The sequence below is a fragment of the Arachis ipaensis genome, chromosome B03, assembly GCF_000816755.2.
Source record: "Arachis ipaensis cultivar K30076 chromosome B03, Araip1.1, whole genome shotgun sequence".
Classification (NCBI taxonomy): Eukaryota; Viridiplantae; Streptophyta; class Magnoliopsida; order Fabales; family Fabaceae; genus Arachis; species Arachis ipaensis.
In genome coordinates, this window is record NC_029787.2 from 108,981,420 (window position 1) to 108,999,867 (window position 18,448).

General features: G+C 35.8%; 1 long non-coding RNA gene across 1 annotated transcript; it reads right to left on the reverse strand.

Moving 5' to 3' along the window:
* Nucleotides 1,879-14,937, reverse strand: LOC110270285. The gene is made up of 3 exons (XR_002359663.1): nt 14,269-14,937; nt 2,125-2,183; nt 1,879-1,954 (listed from the first exon to the last, which is right to left on the reverse strand). It is a non-coding gene; the product is annotated as an uncharacterized LOC110270285 (long non-coding RNA).

Below are 18,448 nucleotides of genomic sequence, written 5' to 3' on the forward strand. Positions count from 1 at the left end.
ACAATACTTAAATTTCACATAATAATAGCCATCATCCATAACTAATAACACAAAATATTAATTGTACATGATGACCGGGCCACCGGGCCGATTTCGGGTGACCCGAGCTATGGCCCGGACCCGACCCGAAATAATGACCGGGTCTACTTTTGAGATCCATACCCGACCCTAGACCCAATAAAATCACATCAAATTAGCCCCTAAAGTGTTCGGGACCGGACCGGGTCTTCGTTAATAAAAAGTTACAATATTGGTTGGTAATGTGCGTCAGTTGCAACTTGCAAGTTGTTACTTATTGCAATATAATTTAGCTTATTAATCTTCATTAATAAAAAGTTACAATATTGTACTATTACCATAATAAATATTATTGCAAAACATACACTCTTGTCTCTCCTGGTAGTGGGTACAAGTGTATAATTATTGTATTTCGATTTTAAAATGATCTTATTGATTTGAAATGGCTTCTTAAATTTGCAGCTTCATGATGTGTAAAGAGGCGTTAAGAATGGAGCTGGTATTTTCCGTGAATGGGGTCTCTTTCACTATGCGTTTACATTTTGAAATATGAAAATTTATAACTTTTTTTTTGAGCTTTTAGATGGCCTCCTAACTAGGTTAGAGATGTAATGCTTGAATGATATGATGGCTAGGTTATGTAAATTTTGTATAATGATGATTGTCCAGTATGACTTTACTTAATTAAATGTGTCAATTTAAGTAAATATGGCATGGTTTGTGGCTCGAATAGAAATGACAAAAAATGGGGCCTTGAAAGATTAAAAATAGGCATGCTTGTCTTTTAGGAAAGTATGTGTAGTGTTATAATTGTAATGAGCATAGAAATTTTCTGTCGCGATTGCCGATATAATGACAGGTGCAAGGTTTAACTAATCAAAAAGAAGAAAATATGCGTGTATATAACAAATCTAAAGTATTTCATAGATAGCATCAGTTAACTGCCAAGGTATTTTATTTGACAAGTGAGTTGAACTAATAAAATGCATACTCCCAATTTTAATGTAATAAATCTTATTTCTATCATTTAAAGTTTCTATAAATTTCAGTCGACCTATGGATGAAGTTGTTTGAGAGTTTTTTTCACCTGATAAGAAGTGAGAAGTAAGAATTATAACTAAATAAGTCTAAAACTAAAATATGCTATTTGTTTATTATTAGGTTTTATGTACCGCAGAGCAGAAAAGCATAGACTCTTCCAAATAACATAGACTATTTTCAACAAGAAACAATAGTCTGGAGTCCACGCATTGCATTATTGCAATGTATCCCCGACTGTCTATTTCTCCAACTAGATCCCTTTTCCCATGTCTATTACGTTGTTGATGAAACTTGTTTAAACTGCATTAGTTTTTAATCCAAGAGAAATACTTGTCCTTTTATGCTCAGTTTTCAAAAAAAGTTTAGATTCCATACTTATTTTGTTGTTTATTTTGTTTAATTTTGTGAGGTTAAACAAATTACCATCAAATAATCCCCTCAAGCACCCTACATCCATTTTGTACCACAGACCAAGATGAACAGAAGTACTACAACAATGTTTCAGTACAAAGATCCAAAATTTTCAATTACATTCCAATTTACCTCTAAAATATGTCAAATTCTCCTAGGAAATTTTGTGATTTTCTTTAAATTAGTATTAGTTAACATCTTAGATTTGCATTAGCTTTAGCACAGATTGACCTCCACTTACTAAATATCATGAGCTACAGTATAAGAGCATCCACTGATCAGGCAGCATAATAGGAATGAGTCTATCAGAAAAATGACAAACGTAAACAACGAAGCATCTACACAAGGGAAATTTGAATCTTCAACTGGAAATTATTGATTTACAACAAAAGAAGTACCGGCTCAATAATGCTCAATAATGCTGAAGAACCTTTATCTATTGAACCACATATGCACCTCCCTAAATTTCTGTAACCTCATGGTCCTAGATGGTAACATAAAAAAACGAAACAATGGAAAATATGTAGTAGTAACGAAACTTCTATGCTAACCAAATCTGACATATACATTTCATAAATAAAAGTAAAGAAAATACTGGGGTTAGAAAAAAAAAGCTAATTGAAAGCTGTAGAATCAACCAAAGATATCACATACCGCATTGTAAATCGGTATCTGGTTACGCCAAAACTCTAAGGGTGGTGGAAGCAACCATCCTGCAATATGATTCGAGCACAAAATTCAAGAAGATTAACTGTAATATGGAGCAAAAATATTAGTAAGTGCATGAAAAGTGCACTAGTGCATCAAGTATCTCTAGGCCAAATAAGATTTAGCTTTTATGAATGAGAACTGGGAAATAACTAACAGGTAATATTTACCTGATCTGGACTTTTTGAAACTTGATAGAGCAGACACTTAGGCTATCTTCTCTTTCTCACCAATGATCGAGGGGCTTAAACCCCTTTTTCGTGGATATTTGGTTGTTGTGGCAGATCTAGTCCTTTTTCTTTCACACGTGATATGACTTTTTTCACTTGTAGCTTTCTTTCTCCTAGAATAACTTTCTTTATTTTCAAATAAAGTTATAGAAACTCTAGATGTAGAGCTTTCATCGAGATGCTCAGATAATGTATTTACTTTTTCTATAGTCACTTTTTCCAGAGATTGCAACTGAGCTGGTGTCACTGGATTGTTCAGTTCCTCTGGATGTTTCAGAGTAATTCCAGAAGCTGGCTACTTCTGCTGACAGACTTTCATATTATGATACCTGGTAACACGTCTAATGCTGCCACTACCTTGAGCAGCATTAACCCCACATATAGTGTTAGAATCATGTCATTCACATTCAGCATGTGGCTTCCCATGAGCTGTCAAACTTAAAACATCAAGCTAGATAACAAAAGATCTTGGAGATACATGAAAAACTGAAGATTGATGGTTTAGAGGTTATAATAAACTCTCGTTGCAAGTATAGTTACTAAACCAAGCAATCAACATTTCTTACAAACGTTTTGGTTGTCACAAGTAACAAACCCCTTTTTAAAATTGATAATCGAGTATTTAAACCTCGGGTCGTCTTCTCAAGGAATTGCAGGGAGGTATATTCTTATTATTGGTTATGAGTCTTGTAAATTGGGGGTTTTGGAAAGAAGGAGCAAGTAATGTAAGATAACAAGTCGTTAAAATAATAAATAACAAAGCTCTTGGCAAGGTATAAGAACTGGAAGTCCTATCCTAGTTATCCTTATCAATTGTGATGAGAATGGATTTTTCTCCCACTTTGTTAACCACTAACTATGAAGGTAAGTTAAGTGGATGAATTAATTTTTATTCCTCAGATCCTAGTCTTTCCTTGGGAAAAGTTAGAGTTATTGGAACTTAAATTAATTCTTGAAGAATTCCAATTTTCAATCAACAATGAGTTTGATAACTCAAGAGTCACCAATTATTTAACCAAAGCCAAAAGGAAAAATATCTAAATTAAATTAAAAGCATTTATAAATAAAGCAAAGCAAAATTAAATCTGAAAATACCTCGAATTGCATTAAGAATAGAAGATCAATCTAAACATAAAGAGTTCATAAATTAAATTGAGAAAAGAAATAAAAAGAACATTGAACCTGGGATTGAGAGGCACTCCTAAAACTAAGAGAAATCCTAAATCCTAATCCTAAGAGAGAGGAGAGAACCTCTCTCTCTAAAAACTACATCTAAATCCTAAAATTGTGAATATTGAAAGCCTATCATCATGAATGAATGGATTCCTCCACTTTATAGCATCTGATCTGTGTTTTCTGGGCCGAAAAGTAGGTCGAAAACAGCCCAGAAATCGCTGGTTGCGAAATCTGCCATGCTGGTTTTTCGTCACTGCAATGCGTCCGTGTGAAGCACGCGTTCGCGTTGCCTAGCATCAGAGAAACTATAGCATATTATATATCAAATCAAAGCTCCAGACGTTAGCTTTCCAACGCAACTGGAACTGCATCGTTTGGACCTCTGTAGCTCAAGTTATGACTGTTTTAGTTCGAAGAGGTCAGGCTGGACAGCTTTGCAGTTCCTTCAACTTCTTGTATTTCTTTCACTTTTGCATGCTTCCTCTCCATCCTCCAAGCCATTCCTACCCTGTAATCTCTAAAATCACTTAACGCACATATCAAGGCATCTAATGGTAATAAGAGAGGATTAAACATAGGGAAATTAAGGCCAAAGAAGCATATTTTCAATCAAAGCACATAATTAGGAAGGCAAATGTAAAACCATGTGAATAGTATGAATAAGTGGGTAAAGAGTTGATAAAAACCACTCAATTGAGCACAAGATAAACCATAAAATAGTGGTTTATCAACCTCCCCACACTTAAACATTAGCATGTCCTCATGCTAAGCTCAAGAGAAACTATAAAGATGAAGAGGAATGGTAGATTAATATGAAATGCAACATATCTATATGAATGCACTACATGCAAAATGTTTCTACCTACTTAGTTAAAAGTAAACAAATCTTTCAAGAAGAAATATGAACTGGATTTCACTAATTCAATTTATACAATAAAGGACAAGTGAACTTGTAAGAAGATAGCTCATGAAAGCAGGGAACATAGAATCAAGCATTGAACCCTCACTGGTAGTGTATATCACTCTAACTCTCAAGTGTCTAGGGTCAATCACTCTATTCTTCCCTAGTCATGCTTTCTAAACCTTGTTCTTCATCTAACCAATCAACAAATACTTAGCATACTAATGCAAACATCATGAGGTCTTTTCAGGGTTGTAATGGGGCTGAGGTAAAAGTAAGGGTACATGTATGGCCAAGTGAGCTATAATATGAATCTTTGACTAACCTAAGCTCTCACCTAATATACATATACTCTATATACTGTTAAATTCATGCCTAACTACCCATAATTCCCACTTTTGTATGATTTCCATACTCATGTACCAAATTTTTTATATTTCTTTACTTTTATCACATGTGCATTGATCTTTTTATTAACTTAGCATTGGGGTAATTTTGTCCCCTTATTTATTTACTTATTTATTGAATATTTTTGGATTTTTCTCTTTCTTTTTTTTTTGTAGAGAAATAAACATAACTTATCAATGCACATGGATTTTCCATTATTTTTTTATTTTGGTTTTTCATGAGTAGGTTCCCAAATTCCCAATATTCAAATAAATTAGAAACATGATACATTCCCTTATCAACCCATGTTCCCACAATTTTCCCACACTTAGTTGATGCACAATCCCTATCTTAAGCTAACCAAAGATTCAATTGGGATATTTAATTATTTTTCTACTTAAGGCTAGTGATGTGGTAAAATACAGAACAAATGGGGATTAAAAGGCTCAAAGTGGCTGACAAGGGTGATTTAAAGGGTAGGCTTATTTGGGATAAGTGAGCTGAAATCAAACAATAGCCTCAATCATATGCAAGCATGTAAATACACTAAATAATGGACATATAGATTGGAACAAAATATAGATTACAATCATAGAGAAGGAAATACACAATAATAAAATATTATGGTTAAATAATGTAATCATGTAAATAAGCTCAAAATCTCACGGGTTGTGTGTTCTTTGGCTCAAAAACCATGTTCCAAATACAACTTCAAACAAGTTTTAATATAAAAGTTTTTAATTTAAATTAGTGAAATACTATAAAAAAATTTTGAAAAAGAAAATATTACTTCAACCAAGTAGTAACTAAATGCACAAAATCAAATAAACATGCAATTAACCATGCAAATGCAACAATGAACAAACAAAGAAAATAAAATAATGGTGTTGAAAGGAAAAAAATGGCTAACCCATGGAGATCGGTATCGACCTCCCACACTTAAAGATTGCACCGTCCTCGGTGCATGCTAAGATGTACGAGTGGACGGGCTGCTCCAACTGATGTCTTTCTCTATAGATTGTGTAGATTGACTTGCCTGTCTCCCCAGTTAGAAGCTTTCCCTTTCCCTTCCTTGGTGGCCATCCTGAAAGAAGAGAAAAAGAAGGAAAGTAACCCAAAAATAAAGATAAAATAAAATATGGTTGGGTTAATGCCAAATGATAAGGGTCTCATTTACATGGAAGCTTCAACATGTACGTGAGAAAACAATAGAAGCACATGGCATACCAATGGTGCAAAATTTGCAACAATGGGGAAGAGAGTGGGGAAGGAGAGATAATATAAATTCATGTCAATGTAAAAGTAATATAGGTATAAAAGATTGGCATTGATATAAATAATATTACCTATCCAAAATAAAACAAGTCACTAAGCACCCAAAATAATTCAAGAGAAGATGCAATAGTTAAATAAGAAAATTAACACCAAAGGTAAAATAATTAATTTAGAAAAGAAAATAAAAATATGCACAAAATTAAAATGTAATGAATGAAGGTATGCAAATAAATTAAATGAAATAGAATGGAAGTGAAGAGGGATGAAGAAGAAGAAAGTAAGAAAAGGACGAAGAAAGAATAAGAAAAGATAAAAAAATTAGGATTAGAGAAGAAAAGATAAGAAAATTTGCACTTAGCTGGATAGGTTGTGTGACGCTGGCGACGCGGTCGCGTGGTGCGCAATAAGGTCAGGCGACGCGGACGCGTGGGTCACGCAATCGCGTGACCTGATTTGTGCGGTTGGCCCGAGTGCAGCCTCGCGATCGCACAACTCTCTGTTCGAAACTTGGTATTGCCAAAATCCAGGGTGACGCGGTCGCGTGGTCGACGCGATCGCGTGAATGGCCATCATGGGGATATGACGCGGACGCGTGGGGCACGCGGACGCATGGTAAGGTCTGGGCGTCTAGCGCCAGTCCAGCATCACTCCAGCTCATCTTTCGGCCATGCACCTTTTTGACGTCGAATTTCAGGTCACGCGGCCGCGTGGGTGACGCGGAGGCGTCGTCCACGCGTTAGCGTGGGTTGAAGTTCGCAGATGCGACGCGGACGCGTCATTCACGCGTTTGCGTCACCTAACGTCGGAGCAGCTATAGCACATTATATATCAAATCGAAGCCCCGGACGTTAGCTTTCCAACGCAACTAGAACCGCATCGTTTGGACCTCTATAGCTCAAGTTATGACTATTTTAGTGCGAAGAGGTCAGGCTGGACAGCTTTGCAGTTCCTTCAACTTCTTGTATTTCTTTCACTTTTGCATGCTTCCTTTCCATCCTCCAAGCCATTCCTGCCCTGTAATCTCTGAAATCAGTTAATGCACATATCAAGACATCTAATGGTAATAAGAGAGGATTAAACATAGGGAACTTAAGGCCAAAGAAGCATGTTTTCAATCAAAGCACATAATTTGGAAGGCAAATGTAAAACCATGTGAATAATATGAATAAGTGGGTAAATAGTTGATAAAAACCACTCAATTGAGCACAAGATAAACCATAAAATAGTGGTTTATCAATACAAAATGATAAAATATCAAAGAAACTATTAGTCGTGTGAATTCAAATAATCATAGAACCAAATCATGCAACGTCGTCCAAATATTTACTAGCAGAGAAGATCTCAGGATCAATTGATGATACATTTTTAGGAACAGCACTACCCAAATCAGTGCCAATAGTTGGTTCATCCTTAATCAAATCTGCTGCATAGCTTTCCCAATTTTGAGGAAAACCAAATAAGAAATGACTGAAGACCTAGCAACATAGAAAACAGGTGAAAAATCAAACTGGAAAGACATACAAATTCTACATTATTTTGATGATTGTTCGCAAACCAAAATTTAATAGTTTCCATCCAATCTACTACTGACCCATCATTTAAAAGTTTGACAACCAGGTTAAACTTCTTAATTATGAGGGAATTCATGGGTAGATGCATGTATGAATCTCTACCTAGACAGAATATGCATATTGATGCCATATGAAGTTCCCAAACCACCATGTAATGAATCAATTTGCAAACGTAATTAATCAAGTAGGAAAGTAGAGAGAGAATACACTAATGAGTAATGGCTACAAACCTCATGAGGGAAACCATTATCAATGATGCGCTGCTCGTCAATGAAACCCTTTATGATAATATAAACCCCATCTGTGGTCTCAAGAGAGAACAGATCATGCCGTTTTGCAATTGGAGCACTGGTGAAGACACGTACTACTTTTTCCCTGATTCACAGAATCAAGTTATGCAATTACCATATTAGATATTTCAAGGAAGGCATTACTTCAAATCAATTTCAACAAATCACTAAAATGCATTAAAGGAGGTAAAACAATATAACGATAAATCCTAATACAAAATCAAGCTAAGTTTCTTACCTTTTTGATGCAATGCCTCCAATTAGCTAACTGCTTTCCTTCGAATCCTTGTTTAGCTTTAACCAGCCACCATTCATACAAGCAAACCTTCGCATACAGAAAACACAGGAAGAATCAGAACTACGAAGAAACGAAAAGAGGAAAAATACTTAGGGGAACAAATAAATTGGAATGAGAATGAGGAGAAGCATAAGTAACCGTTGGTTGGAAACAAGATAAATTGGCATTTTTAGAAGTGGATGGAGTTCAAGTAAGCTCAGTGAACGGGCGAAAATTTGCCGATTAAGAATTTAATGTAGAAATAACGTTACGAGTACAGTTCTTAACCAACAAAAATTCCGCTTATCAGTTTAAAAGGAGTTGTCACAAAATTTGAATAAAAATACTGGGAGTAGGAATCCCAGGTCGTCTCCCAACGAGTTGACAAAAGAGTGCTATTTTATCAGTCAGAAATTTTTCGAGAAATTTTAAGAGTTGGAGAACGGAAAAATAAATGATTGTAATTTAAAGCAATGAAAATTAGCAAGAGAATTTATATAATCAAAATAAAAAGCCTTGACCGGGGGAAGATTAATTGGAAATTCTATCCTTGTTGAATTTTTCCAAGTGTAATAATAAGAGGTTGTTGTTTTCACTTAGTTAACCCTTACCGAATAAAGAAAAGTCAAGTAATTAAGCTAACTCTTACTCGCAAGTCCTAATCCTCTCCTATGGATGGATTAGCGTTAGTAAATAGAGAGTTAGCCAACAACTTCCAATTAAGATTGACACTTGAGTATTCCAACTCAAGGGTCTCCTTTTAATCAACCCCCAAGTCAAGTTGGGAGTCTACTCCATTGACATGCATACTACTTTCACAGATATATAAAGAGAATAGAAAGAAGACATGATAAATTAAATAAAATAGGAACTAAAAATTAATTAAAGGTAAAAGTAGTTCTTTGCATTAATAAATCCCAAAATCATAACATCCTTATTTGAACAAGGTTAATAGGTAATCAAAAGAGTAAAGGGATAAGAAAACAAACTAGAATAATGGCAACTTCAATGGAGGTAGTAACTCTTCTTAATATCCAAAGCAAAAGCATCAAAAGTATAAAAACTAGAATATAGGAATATGAAGAACCCTAGAGGAAGTAGTGATTTCTCTCTAAGATTCAAAGCTAAAAACTAAAAACTATCCGAATGAGAATGTGTGTTGAGTCTCTGCTTGTACCCTGGCTCTAGTCTGTGTTTCTGGGCTGAAAACTGGGTCCAAACTCAGCCCAAAATCGCCCCCAGCGTTTTCTGTGATTTCTGCAGGTTGCACATGTCACGTGTACGCGTCAGTCACGCATACACGTCAGGTACGCGCACGCGTCGCCGTACAAACTCCAATTCACGCGCACACGTAAGCCATGCATGCGCGTCGCTTCTCGCTGGTTGTCTCCTTTATTTCTTGTGCTCCTTCTATTTGTGCAAGCTTCCTCTCCATCCTCTAAGCCATTCCTGCCCTATATAACCTGAAAACACTTAACGCACAGATCACAGCATCGAATGGTATAAAGGGGGATTAAAAATATACAATTTAAAGGCTTAGGAAGCAAGTTTCCAACTATAGAACAAAATTGGGAAGGAATTGTAGAATCATGCAAATTGTATGGATAAGTGTACAAAGATTTGATAAAAACTACTCAATTGATCACAAGATAAACCATAAAATAGGGGTTTATCACTCAGCCATGAGTGGGAAACATGGGAAACAGTGAAATCCCCGTTATTCTTCGCCGGGACTTCTAATGGCTGACAGATGGTGGCAGAGAAGAAGAAGACGACCGAGGACAGCAGCCCCGGGAAAATAGAGCAGAGAAGCGTCATCACACTTTGTAGCCATTGGTGGTGTCGTTGTCGTTGAGGATCGTCGTCACCGAGAAGCAGTGCAGCACCGTGGCCATGAAGGTGAGAGAAGCAGTCGAACAGAGGAGCTTCGGCACAGGCCAAGGTGACTCTGAGGCTGGTGAGTGGTGACGGTGGCTGGTGAGAGACAGAGAGAGGGCTGAGAGGGAAAGGTGGCGCCATACGTGAGGGTGAGGGGACTGAGATTAGGCAACCAAGGCTTAAACCCTACTTACAATGTGTAAGATTTTATTATACATCTTTGAAAACAACCCGTTGATTAGTGTACTTGTTGAAAAATGGCGCCCAAACTCACACTTTTTACCTCCTTTAGGGTTAGTGTACCATTACTTTGGAGGACATGGCAATGCAATTAAAGTTACCCAATGATGGAGAACCTGTAAATGGTATATTGAGGTCATGGAGCAAGTTTCACCAGAGAGATATATGGCAACGATATGAATAACTTTTTGGGGATGTTCCAGATGGGCATGTTAGGACAAATTGAAGTGGCTAAGGACTCGACTTTAAGAGATGCCATTCAATGCCCTGATAATGCCCTCATGCAATACGTCCGTTGTTATATTATGTATTGTTAGGTGGTATTCTACTACCAGATAAGGTTAACAACACCATGCACGTGCAATATTGACAGAGAAAAAATGTCGGTAGAGATTTTTACAAAAATATCGCGTTGCAAGTATAGTTCTAAACCAATAATTAAACCTCAATCAATGTTTAAATTGTTTGTCACTTAAGCAAACCCAATAAAATTAACCAAAGTATTCAAACATCGGGTCGTCTCTCAAGAAATTGCAGGGAAGTGTACTTACTATTGGGTATGGGAAAAATATATTTTTGGGGTTTTTAAAATAAGAGACACGAAAGTAAAAATGGCAAGAAAATTAAGTAATAACTACGAAAGCTCTTAGCAAAGAAAGAGAATTAGAAGTCATATCCTTATTATCATTGTCAATTGTGATGGAAAATGGGAATTGCCTTCACTTAGTTAACCTCTAACCAATGGAGGAAGGTCAAGTGCATAGAATCAACTTGAGTTCACAAGTCCTAGTCAACTCATAGTGAGAGACTAGCTTTGGTGAAGTTCAAGCTAACCCGCAATCTTCAATCACCAACCAACAAGAGACTTTTACAATTCAAGAGTCTCCAAATTACTCAATCCAAGCTAAGAATATAAAAAATCTAATTTAAAATTCAACCAAGTATTTTATCAAACACTTGGAAGGCACAAAATACAAGCATAGAAAGTTGACAAGACATAGGAAATTCTAAGACTAACCAAAGCAAAGAAATAACCATAACAAAGCAATTGAACAATAAGAAATATGAAACATGAATTGCATTAATGAAAATTAAGAGTAACACATAAACTCATAAACTAAATTAGCAAAATAAATGAATCAATAAGTAGAATTGAAGAACAAAGGTGCTAGAACAATAAATTGCAAGGAATTGTAAATAAAAATAGAAATCAAATCTAAATCTAAGAAGAAATTGGAATAGAAACCCTAAAACCTAGAGAGAGGAGAGGGCCTCTATCTCTAGAAACCTACATCTAAAACCTAAAATGTGAATGAATGTTAAGTGAATAATTCCTCCCTTTCTACTCCACTCTGCAGCCTCTAATATGTATTTTCGGGCCTGAAACTAGGTCAAAAGCAGCCCAGAAATCACCCCCAGTATTTTCTGTTTAATGCAGCACATGACGCTCTATCACGCGTACACGTCAGCCACGTGTATGCGTCGCTGGACTTTTCACTGGCCATGCGTAGGCGTCAGCCACACGTGCGCATCATCTGTCGAATGCACTAGTCACGCGTACGCATCGTTCATCCGTGCGCGTCACTACCAGATTCTCAAAATTTGAATTTCTTGTGTTCCTTCCACTTTTGTATTCTTCTTTTCCATCCTCTAAGCCATTCCTGCCCTATAAACCCTGAAAATACTTAACAAACATATCACGGCATCGAATGGTAAGAAGAGAGGATTAAAATTAGCAAATTTAAGGTCAAAGAAGTAGGTTTTTAATCATAGCACAAAATTAGGAAGGAAAATGTAAAACATGCGAATTATATGCATAAGTGTGAGAATAATGGATAAAATCCACTCAATTCAATACAAAATAGACTGCAAAATAGTGGTTTATCAAATATATTTCATTGTTGGACAATTATGATGCCATAAGCAGCTATAGTTATGGTAGTGTTGTTCTTTGTTGGTTATATCAAGCCATGCGTTTAGCAACCAATTATAATGTTGAGGGTATAGGTGGTTGTCATACATTGCTGATGTCCTAGATATACTATAGAGTGTTTTTGGCACCAAATGTCAGGACGTCTTACACCTTTCCCATTAGATACAAGGTATGGTCTTAACATGGCATAGTTTTTTCATAAGGTATCCGCTTTTTAATTATTATTCTACACAAAATTTATTGCCGCTCCTTTTTTTGACAGGTGGATAGGAAAAAAAGCGTAGAATTACTATGCTAAAAATCGATTGATATGACACCGTTTAAGGTTAGACAGTCTATTTGTTGATGATGTAAGTTGAGAATTTTCTTTATTGTTGAATTTTTTATCTATAGTTATGATGTCGGTAATGTAATCCTTGAATTAATTTATGTAGTTCAATTGGTTGTCGCATGATGATCCTCGTATAGCTTCGAATATGTCTGAGGAATTTCAAGGAAAACCCCATGGAGACTTCTATATTGATGTTGTGCAACTCATATTCTTCCGATGGATTGAGATTCTAAATGTAGACCATATTAATATGACTTTATTGATTTGAAATGGTTTCTCAATTTTGCAGGTTCATGATGTGTAAAGAGGCTTTAAGCATAAAGCTGGTATTTTCCATAAATGGGGTCTCTTTCACTATGTGTTTACATTTTGAAATATGAAATTTTATAACTTTTTTTGAGCTTTTAGATGCCCTCCTAACTAGGTTAGAGATATAATGCTTGAATGATATGATGGCAAGGTTATGTAAATTTTATAGATTGATGATTGTCCAGCATTACTTTGCTTTATTAAATGTGTCAATTTAAGTAAATCTGGCATGGTTTGTGGCTCAAATAGAAATGACAAAAAATAGGGCCTTGAAAGATTAAAAATAGGCATGCAGCATGCTTGTCTTTTAGGAAAGTATGTGTAGTGTTATAATTGTAACGAACACAGAAATTTTCTGTCGCGATTGCCGATATAATGACAGGTGCAAGGTTTAACTAATCAAAAAGAAGAAAACATGCCTGTATATAACAAATCTAAAGCATTTCACAGATAGCATCAGTTAACTGCCAAGGTATTTTATTTGACAAGTGAGTTGAACTAATAAAATGCATACTCCCAATTTAAATGTAATAAATCTTATTTCTATCATTTAAAGTTTCTATAAATTTCAGTTGACCTAGGGATAAAGTTATTTGAGAGTTTTGTTGACCTGATAAGGAGTGAGAAGTAAGAACTATAACTCAATAAGTCTAAAACTAAAATATGCTATTTGTCTGTTATTAGGTTTTATGTACCGCAGACTAGAGAAGCATAGACTCTTCCAAACAACATGGACTATTTTCAACAAGAAACAATAATCTGGAGTCCATGCATTGCATTATTGCAATGTATCCCCGACTGTCTATTTCTCGAATTAGATCCCTCTTCCCATGTCTTTTGTGTTGTTGATGAAACTTGTTTAAACTGCATTGGTTTTTCATCCAAGGGAAATACTTATCCTTTTATGCTCAGTTTTCAAAAAAAGTTTAGATTCCACACTTATTTTTGTTGTTTATTTTGTTTAATTTTGTGAGGTTAAACAAACTACCAACAAACAGTCTCCTCAAGCACCCTACATCCGTTTTGTACCACAGACCTAGATGAACAGAAGTACTACAACAATGTTTCAGTACAAAGACCCAAAATTTTCAATTAGTAATAGTTAACATCTTAGTTTTACATTAGCTTTAGCACAGATTGACCTCCACTTGCTAAATATCATGAGCTACAGTATAAGAGCATCCACTGATCAGGCATCATAAAAGTGCACTAGTGCATTAAGTATCTCTAGGCCAAACAAGATTTAGCTTTTATGAATAAGAACTGGGAAATAACTAACAGGGAATACTTACCTGATCTGGACTTTTTGAAACTTGATAGAGTAGACGGTGGGGATATCTACTCTTACTCACCAATGATCGAGGGGCTTAAACCCCTTTTTCGTGGTTATTTGGTTGCAGTGGCAGATCTAGTCCTTTTTCTTTCACACGTGATCTGAATTTTTTCACTTGTAACTTTCTTTCTCCTAGAACAACCTTCTTTATTTTCAAATAAAGTTCTAGAAACTCTAGATGTAGAGCTTTCATCAAGATGTTTAGATGGTGTATTTACTTTTTTTGTAGTTACTTTTTCCAGAGATTGCAACTGAGCTGGTGTTAGTGGACTGTTCAGTTCCTCTGGATGTTTTAGAGTAATTCCAGAAGCTGGCTGCTTCTGCTGACAGACTTTCATGTTATGATACCTGGTAACACGTCTAACATTGCCACTACCTTGAGCGGCATTAACCCCACATGTAGCGTTAGAATCATGCCATTCACCTTCAGCATGTGGCTTCCCATGAGCTCCAAATCCTTCCTTTAAAGGTTTCGAAGAAGACAAGATAGATTTTTGTTGAGCTGTAACACTTAAAACATCAAGCTAGATAACAAAAGATCTTGGAGATACGAAATGATAAAATCTCAAAGAAACTATAAGTCGTGTGAATGCAAATAATCATAGAACCAAATCATGCAATGTCGTCCAAATATTTACCAGCAGAAAAGATCTCAGGATCAATTGAGGATACATTTTTAGGAACAACACTCCCTAAATCAGTGCCAATAGTTTATTCATCCCTAATCAAATCTGCTGTATAGCTTTCCCAGTTTTGAGGAAAACCAAATAAAAAATGACTGAAAACCTAGCAACATAAAAATGGGTGAAAAATCAAACTGGGAAGACATACAAATTCTACATTGTTTTGATGCTTATTCGCAAACCAAAACTTAATAGTTTCCATCCAATCTACTGTTGACCCATCATTTAAAAGTCTGACAACCAGATTAACCAATAAATTGCTTAATTATGAGGGAATTCATCGGTAGATGCATGTATAAATCTCTTCCAAGAAAGAATATGCATATTGATGCCATATGAAGTTCCCAAACCACCATGTAATGAATCAATTTGCAAACGTAATTAATCAAGAAGAGAAGTAGAGAGAATACACCAATGAGTAATGGCTACAAATCTCAGGAGGGAAACCATTATCAATGGTGTGCTGCTCGTCAATGAAACCCCTTATGATAATATAAACCCCAACTGTGGTCTCAAGAGAGAACAGATCATGCCATTTCACAATGGGAACGCTAGTGAAGACACGCACTACTTCTTCCCTGATTCACAGAATCAAGTTATACAATTACCAGATTAGATATTTTAAGGGAGACATTACTCCAAATCAATTTCAATAAATCACCAAAATGCATTAAAGAAGGTAAAACAAGGTCACGAAAAACCCTAATACGAAATTAAGCTAAGTTTCTTTCCTTTTTAATGCAATGCCTCCAATGGCTAACTGCTTTCCTTCGAATCCATGTTTAGCTTTAACCAGCCACCATTCATACAAGCAAACCTTCGCATACGAAAAATACTGGAAGAATCTAAACTACGAAGAAATGAAAAGAGGAAAAATACTTAGGGAAACAAATAAATTGGAATGAGAATGAGGAGAAGCATAAGTAACCATTGGTTGAAAACAAGATAAATTGGCATTTTTAGAAGTGGATGGAGTTGAACTGTTGAAGTAAGCTCAGCCATGAGTGGGAAAGATGGAAAATAGTGAAATCCCCGTTACTCTTCGTCGGGACTTCTAATGGCTGACTGATGGTGGCAGAGAAGAAGAAGACAATCGGGGACAGCAGCCCGGGAAAATAGAACAGAGAAGCACCGTCGAACTTCGCAGCCACTGGTGGTGTCGTCGTCGCTGAGGGTCGTCATCACCGAGAAGCAGTGCAGCACCGTAGCCATGAAGGTGAGAGAAGCAGTCGAACAGAAGAGCTTCGGCGTGGGCCAAGATGACTCTGAGGATGGTGAGTGGTGACGATGGCTGGTGAGAGACAGAAAGAGGGCTGAGAGGGAATGGTGGCGCCGTACATAAGGGTGAGGGGACTGAGATTAGGCAACAAAGGCTTGAACCATACTTACAATGTGTATGATTTTTTTATGCATCATTGATAACAACCTGTTGATTAGTGTACTTGTTGAAAGATGGTGCCCAGACTCACACTTTTTACCTCCTTTAGGGTAAGTGTACCATTACTTTAGAGGACATGGCAATGCAATTAGAGTTACCCAATGATGGAGAACCTGTAAATGGTATATTGAGGTCATGGAGCAAGTTTAACCAGAGAGATATATGGCAACGATGTGAATAACTTTTTGGGGATGTTCTAGATGGGCATGTTAGGACCACGAAGTTCAACATAAAATTGAAGTGGCTAAGGACTCGACCTTAAAGTAGCATTTTTTTTCGGAGACAGGACACAGAGACATGGACAACGAATGTTTAAAACGTGTTTGGAGGTAGAGACATGGACACGGAACACATTGTCTCCAGGACACTATTTTATATTTTTGTGTCCACTCTTTTACGAAGGACAATGATGGACACGAGATTTAAAAAGGTGGACACGGACTTCTTTATCAAAATTTTTTCCCTTTCTATCCATAGATATTTTTTATTATTCTTATTATCTATTCTTATTTTTCCTATTTTTAGCTTCTTTTCTACATCGTAGTTCTTCTTTCTCTGCGTTCTTTTTTTCAGATACTCTCTTTTTTTGGTAGAATTTCTTACTTGACTGGATAATTAATTTATTCTTTTTTTATCATTCATTCTCTTCTCTATGGCATGCTATATTAATGGAGACTTATTTCACTTTTCTACCTTATGTTACTTTATTTATTCTTATTTTTGTTACTTTAATACCATTTTTATCTTATTGGTTCATAGACCATTCTTCTTGTAATTTTCTGTACTCCTACATACTCTTATTTTTTATTAAATTAATTTGTACTTGATGTAAAAAATTTGGAATCATGTAGCTATTTTAGTTATTTCGCATAATATCTTAGTTTTGTCCATGTCTATCCAAACATAATACAAGACATTACATTAGTGTCTTGTCCATCGTATCCAAATACAATACACAAAAAATAATTTTTAGTGTCTCCATTCTATTGTCTCTGTCTTAGTGTCATGTCCTGTCTTGTCTCCAAAAATAAACGCAGCCTAAGAGATGCCATTCAATTCCTAATAATGCCCTCATGCAATACGTCTGTTGTTATATTATGTATTTGTTAGGTGGCATTCTACTATGAGAGAAGGTTAACAACACCATGCACGTGCAATATCTTTTATTGTTGGACAATTATGATGCCATAAGCAGCTATAGTTACGGTAGTGTTGTTCTTTGTTGGTTATATCAAGCCATGTGTTTAGCAACCAATTATAATGTTGAGGGTATAAGTGGTTGTCATACATTGCTGATGTCCTGGATATACTATAGAGTCTTTTTGGCACCAAATGTCAGGACGTCTTACACCTTTCCCATTAGATACGAGGTATGGTCTTAACATGGCATGGTTTTTTCATAGGGTATCCGCTTTTTAATTATTATTCTACACAAAAATTTATTGCCGCTCTTTTTTTTGTCAGGTGGATAGGAAAAAAATGCGTAGAATTACTATGCTAAAAGTTGACTGTTATGACACCCTTTAGCGTTGGACAATCTATTTGTTGATGATGTAAGTTGAGAGTTTTCTTTGTTGTTGAATTTTTTATCTGTAGTTATGTTGTCGGTAATGTAATCCTTGCATTAATTTATGTAGTTCAACTGGTTGTTGCATGATGATCCTGGTATAGCTTCGAATATGTCTGAGGAATTTCAAGGAAAATCCCATGGAGACTTCTATATTGTTGTTGTGCAACTCATATTCTTCCGATGGATTGAGATTCTGAATGTAGACTATATTAATATGACCTTATTGATTTGAAATGGTTTCTTAATTTTGCAGGTTCATGATCTGTAAAGAGGCTTTAAGCATGGAGCTAGTATTTTCCGTGAATGGGGTCTCTTTCACTATGCGTTTACATTTTGAAATATGAAAATTTATAAAAAAAATTTAGCTTTTAGATGGCCTCCTAATTATGTTAGATATGTAATGCTTGAATGATATGATGGCTAGGTTATCTAAATTTTGTATATTGAT